Below are 7500 nucleotides of genomic sequence, written 5' to 3' on the forward strand. Positions count from 1 at the left end.
ATATAACATTAATAATTATAAAGAAAATGATGATAATATCTGATAAAAGCAAAAACAGCATCAATATTGATAATGTTATTTCACTTATAATGTGACTGGTCCCAAAGATAATTGAACTGCAGTCATATACAAACAGCCAGACTGATTTATGTATAAAGTATATATTGTACTAGATGGATTTGTGTATAGGTACATAAACCAGGATTCGAAATACCATTTATGCAAAGCATGGTGGAGATGCTAATGTTGAATTATGAAATATTAAGGGAAAAATAGATAGAATGAAAACGTAGTAGGCTCTCTTACTCTTTCTTCGTCTCTCTCTCTCTCTCTCTCTCTCTCTCTCTCTCTCTCTCTCTCTCTCTCTCTCTCTCTCTTCGATTCTCTCTGTCTCTCTCTTCGTTTCTCTCTCTCTTCGTCTCTCTCTCTCTCTCTCTCTCTCTCTCTCTCTCTCTCTCTCTCTCTCTCTCTCTCTCTCTCTCTCTCTCTCTCTCTCTCTCTCTCTCTCTCTCTCTCTCTCTCTCTCTCTCTCTCTCTCTCTCTCTCTCTCTCTCTCTCTCTCTTTCTCTTTATTTCCCTTTTTCCTTCTTTCCTTCCCTCCTTCCTTCCATCCTTCTCTCTCTTTCTCTTATATTGACCAACGAATGGGACGTAAATGATGAAATGTTCATAATCCCATACATTTTGGAGATAGTATCCAATTTTTATTTTTTCATAATTGTTATGACTATTATTTCTATGAGGAAACTGCTGAAAGGGAAGGTGCCCTCTTTGGACATAATCACGTTATTTAAGATAAGGATAGCAGCAAAATTGATGTTTGCGTTTAAAGAATTTCCTTTCTGGGTACCAGGATAGAATAGACCCAGCATGTCCTCTGCGTATTGTATCAGGCGTCTAAAGGTGATAGGTCATGCATGGGCTAGAGATATCGAGTCCAGAAAAAAAAAATCGTCCGGATAAGCAAATATTAAAGATGTGAAAGGTCATAGATGATTGTGAAGCTCCTACGCGTTTCTTTGAGCCCATGAACTTATATATATTGTATATTATGTATGGAGGATATTCAAGAATATTTATCTGTATATATTGTGTGGAAATAGTGCTTGATATTTCCTTCTTCGAGTTTAATGGTATATAAATCAAGTGAAAATCAGAAATATGACATATATTATGGTGACCTGATGAAAAGTAGAATCATTCAAATAAGATATAGTTAGTTGTTATTGGAGAGTGAAATTGCGTTATTGTTTTTAGGTAGAAAAAATATATGTATATCTGTACTTCAATAGGCGTAGCCAAGATTTTCGGAAAGGGGGGGGGGGGCGGCATATCCATATCTTTCATAAAGAGAGGCCCCCCTGCTCCTCGCCAGACTGAATTGCTTACATTTATGTTCTACCAGTTTCTTATGCAAATCATTGGTAAACTTTGTAACATTTTATATGGAGAGGCAGCCTTTCCTTCTTCTTAAGCTGCCGATAGGGAAAGATTTTTGCATCTTTTTCACTCTAGAAAATGTGGTGAGTGGATATGTTATCAACACAGATAATTCTTTTTATTCAAAAAGGTATTTTGTGCGTCCATAACCTTGCAATAGGCCCAACTGTATAAATCTAGCAAAGGTACATTTTAAGGCCAGATACTCTCACGATAATATGTTTTACTATATATCCGTATCAATAATTTTCTACTGACATTTCTGTAATGAGTTTTTATCGAAACAGTATAAAAGATTCCTTGTATTTTTTTTTTGTTTTTTTTTTCTTTACCATACACACACACACACACACACACACACACACACAAACACACACACACACACACACACACAAACACACACACACACACACACACACACACACACACACATATATATATATATATATATATATATATATATATATATATATATATATATATATATATATATACATATTTATTTCCATGTTTATCTAGGCATCCTTGTTCATCGACATATCAACTTATATCAACTTTTTTTTTTTTTTTTTTTTTTTTTTTTTTTTTTTTTTTTTTTTTTTTTTTTTTTTCTTTTTTTTGCCGATAAAACAATGATATCCGAACTCTCTTATATTGAAGGGGATAAAATAGTTTATATTGCACAATTTACTCTTTACTTTATGGTTGTTAAATGAAATTACTATACATTCAAATGCGAAAGGAAGGGAAAATGAATTGAGTTGAATAAAAGGAAGACGAGATGTGTGTGAATATATATAATAATATATATATATATATATATAAATATATATATATATATATATATATATATAATATATTATATATATAATATTATATATATATATATATATATATATATATGTATATAATAAATATATATATATATATATATATATATATATAATATATATATATATAATATATAAAAAACACATACATATAAGATGTACACATAAACAAATACACATATATATATATAAATAAATATATAGATATATATATGTATATATATATAGATATATATATAAATATTTATATATATATATATAGAGCACAATCACACACTCAATATATGTGTGTGTGTGTGTTGTGTGTGTGTGGTGGTGTGAGTTGTTTAGTGTGTGTTTATATCAAGAAATATATATATATATATATATATATATAATAGTATATACACAATATAAAATTATATAATATACTACAACTCACGGGTGTATATATGAGAGTGTAGGTGTGTGTGTGTGTGTGGTGTGTGTGTGTGTTGTGATTAGTAGTGTGATATAGTGTAGTGAGCGAGATGTGTACTATGTGAGAGGTTTGTGTGGAAAATAGAATAATTCTACACAATCGCCACACACACACACACATACACACAACTACACAGCATACATATATATAAATAAATTATATTAATATAATATAATATATATATATATATATATAATATGAGTAAGAGAGAGATGAGAGAGAAGAGAGAGAAGAGAGAGAGAAGAGAGAGAAGGCAGAAAGCGAAGATAGAGAGAAAGAGAGAGAGAGAAGAGAGAGAGAAGAGAAGAAAAGGGATAGAGGGAGAAGAGCGCGAGAGAAAGAGAGAGAGAGAGAAAAGAGAGGAGAGGGAAGGAGGAGAGAGAGGGAGAGAGAGATAAGAGGAGAGGAGAGAGGGAGAGGGGAGAGGGAGAGAGATAGAGAGAGAGAGAAAGAGAGACGAGCAGAAAGAGAGAGAGAGAGAGAGAGAGAGAAGAGGGAGAGAGAAGAGAGAGAGAGAGAGAGAGAGAGCCGTCGGGATCGTGACTGCTCTGCTCGATGCTCTCTCACTCTCTCCACCGCGAGACGCGCTCTCGCGCGCGGCGCGCAGCGCTCTCTCTCTCTCTCGCGTGGGGTTGGGGCGTCAGCGTCCGCGCGCTCTCGATCGCTGACTCTATCTCGCTCTCTCTCTCTCTTCGCTCGCGCTCTCCCCTTTCTTTGCGCGCTCGTCGCGCGTCTCTCTCTCTCGCTCTCGCGCTCCCCTGTGTGTGGGTTTTTTTGTGTGCTCTCTCTCTCTCATTCTTTCTCTCTCGCTCCGCTCCCTCTCGCCCCTCGCGCGATGCGCTCCCGCGCGTCCCTCTCGCTCTCTCCTCTCTCTCTCCGCTCTCGCGATCCTCACTCGCTCGCGCTCTCTCGCTCCGTCTCTGGTACTCTCTGTTCTGGCTCTCGCTTTCTGGCGCGCTCTCTCTCTCGCTCGCGCTGCTCGCTCTCTGCATCGCGCGCGCTCTCTCGCTCTCTCTCGCGCTCTCGCTCTCTCTCTCTCTCTCTCGCTCTGCTCACTCCCTGTTCTTTCGTGTCTCTCTGCGCTCTCGCCTTCTCTCTGCTCTCTCTGCTCGCTGCGCGTTTTTGTTTTTGTGTTTTTGTGATTTTGCCGTCTCGTTTGTTTGTTTCGTCTTGGTGTTTTTTTTTGGTGTTCTCTCGCTCTCTCTTCGCTCTCATCTCTTTGCTGCGTTCTCCTCTCCCGCTCCCTTTTCTCCATCTCCCTCTCTCTTTCCCCTGCCCCGCCCCTGCTAAACCTCCAGGAGTGACCGCCGCACAGCTCCCTCACCCCCGATCAAATTACACCCCCCTTTATGCCTGACGACCCACTGCTGTGGCTGAGGCAACACGGTAGGGTGAAGACTCGTTGGCACCATCTCACGAGTCAGCACACGCCAACACAGGCGGGCTCGTGCGTGTAAGCCCGGTGGAGCATCTGCTTCGCAAAGCTGGCTTATCATTTTCTATTTCTCTATCTTTCTATTTATTTCTCTATCTATCTATGTACCAACACACACACACACACACACACACACACACACACACACACACATATATATATATATATATATATATATATAGAGAGAGAGAGAGAGAGAGAGAGAGAGAGAGAGAGAGAGCGAGAGAGAGAGATCAATTGCATGTATTTCTTCAACTTTGCTTTATGTATTAAATAGATCACGTTTAATGTATTTCGCCGATGCCACCGATTCCTTGACTGGAATCGGAAATTTGCAATATCTATAATCATTGTATCCAATATCCTTTTGACATCTCTTTACCAAGCATCACCTAGCTCTCTATCAAATATATTGAAAAAAAAACAGCACGTACTTTATTAAAATATCAATATCCAAACAAGAATAACCAACAAGCAACAATCAGAATTATCACCCAACAATCTACGCGTACAAAATTTACTCTGCTCTTCTCTAAAATCAAATAAAATCACAGGCTATCCCTTCTTCACATATAATGTCCCTCGGTACCTTACCAGCTGAGAAAGGAACATAGCTACGTCAGTGTTTTGCTGCTAATTCTTTCACCCAAGAGTCAAAAACCTGTTTCTCTCTGTTAGCAATCATCCCGCGGTTCTGTTTCGGAGGCTACGCTCACATAGAGACACGTACATACTCTCCATCGTTATCCTTATATTTAAGTATTCTCTCTCTCAATGTTCATTCGCCATATTGCCTCAAAACTACTTTACGTGTTCGCGGTGTACTGACTTATACTGTGTGAGTGTGTGTGTGTGTATATGTGTGTGTGTGTGTGTGTGTGTGTGTGTGTGTGTGTGTGTGTGTGTGTGTGTGATATATTATACATATATATATATATATGTGTGTATGTATATGTATATGTGTATGTGTAGTTTAATATATATATATATATATATATATATATATATATATATATATATATATATATATATATATATATATATTATATATGTATATATATATATATATATATATATATATATATATATATATATATATATATATATATACATATATATATATATATATATATATACATACAGATATAGATATATATATATACATATATATATATATATATATATATATATATATATATATATATATGTGTGTGTGTGTGTGTGTGTGTGTGTGTGTGTGTGTGTGTGTGTGTGTGTGAGTGTACATATATATACAAATACACATACGTATACATACACACACATAAACATGTGTGTCTGTGTGTGTTCATGTGCGGGTGCGTGCGTGCAACCAGGCGTCCGTACGCGACGGAGATGATGATGATAATCATAATAATAAAAATGATAGTAATAATATTTGTAATGGTAACTGAATTGCAGATATGACTATGTAAATAGATGCATACCCTTTGACATGCTTTTGCTCTAAAGGTTTCGCAATATAACATTTTCTTTTGATTTATCAATTGTATAATTTAGATCGAGGCAGTGATCATCATAAAATGGTGAATATTGTATCTGCAATATTTTGTCATATCAGTTTATAGCTTATTTATGTCAATTGTTGAATATGGAACTATTGAAAGATTTATTAAAAACTAGCAGGAATAATGTTCCTACTTCATGATTTACATTTATTAGGTGAAATTTGTATGGAAGTTTACCTTTTTGGATGATGCTTTTATGAAGAACAGTTGTTTTATTCAATGCTAGTTTGATTATGATCCCATTCAGTTAACTGCAGTAGGGATAGTTATAAGAATGATAATAATATTGACAATAATAATGATATTGAAGAAAATGATTTTAATAATGATAATAATAATAATGATAATGATAATGATAATGGTAATAATGATAATACTAATAATGGTGGTGATGATGGTAATGATAATTATTATAATAATGTTAATTGTTACAATAGCAAAAAAAAAAAAAAAAAGATAATAATAATAACGTTACTTATTATTGTCATTATTATAATCATGTCATTAATATTATTAACTGCAGTCGTAATCATAACAATAATAATAATAATAATAATGATAACATTAATAATATTAATAATAGTAACAAATCATAATAACTACAAATATGAAAATTATTCAAAGAGTAGCAACGTTATCAACGTAATCAACGTTAAACAACAACAAAATATATCATCATATACATAACAGGATAACTTCAGAGTAAAAAAAAAAAAAATCCTCGAAGAAATAAAGAAGGCGAAAGGAAACTTTAATAAAGTCTCTCGCTACAAAGGACAGATCGCCATAATCTCGCTGCCAACGATAGGTCTCCGAGCCAGAGGATATGCGAGGGATTCTATAAGACGCTAAGAGTCTTATATATAACCGTGGTGTAGAACCGAATAACACGGTCCTGTTGAGAGAAGTTTATGTTGGCTGTATAGTGATTACGATCTTATTCTCAAAACACATTAATTGTGTACAGCAGAGAGAAAAAAAAGTTGTGTAATGTTGTACACTTTCATTTTCAAAAAATAGGTCAATATACAAACTTTCCGGAAAGTTACACTGTATCTTTCGTGTCAACATCATCTTGTTATACAAACGAATACTCCTTTTGCCATTTCATAGAAATCACGACGACAGGAGAGGCTTGAAGGCCTGTATAAAATTAAATGAGATCTTTACAATCTGCGCTCGTACACACGCCCGCACGCACGCGCGCGCACACACACACATACACACACACACACACACACACACACACACACACACACACACTCACATTCACATAAACATAGTAGAAATATATATGCGTTCCTATATATATCTAATTCCTCGTATATATATCATTCAAACCTTTAATGAAATAATAGTCAACAATATTCTTACTTCAAAATGCCGTACATTTTAATATTTCTAGCGCGTGATGTTGATTGCACACTCAGACACCAGCGCCTGAGCATGTTTTCATGTTTTTTAATCCTTTCGCTAGTCGTAAAGGCAGGCGAATAGATAAATAAATATACATAATACTAAATGCCCGTTTGCCTTTTTAAAAAAGGGATTGTAAGTTTCTTTGGTTTATGCCTTCTACAGTGATAAACAAACCAAATGGATTCATACCTGGCATAAGATCAGAAAGGAGGAAAACATTGAGGAAAGAAAGATGAATCACAAAGAAAATAAAGGAAAGGCAGAGACAGGGACCACAGGTAGAGGCGAGTGAAAATTACGAGCGGGACAATGAGACCAAGAACATCATAGCCGGCAAGACGACTCCAGCTGGAATGAATTGTCAAAACG

The sequence above is a fragment of the Penaeus japonicus genome, unplaced genomic scaffold (genome assembly GCF_977035675.1).
Source record: "Penaeus japonicus unplaced genomic scaffold, GWHDUDI00000001_assembly GWHDUDI00000006, whole genome shotgun sequence".
Taxonomy (NCBI): Eukaryota; Metazoa; Arthropoda; class Malacostraca; order Decapoda; family Penaeidae; genus Penaeus; species Penaeus japonicus.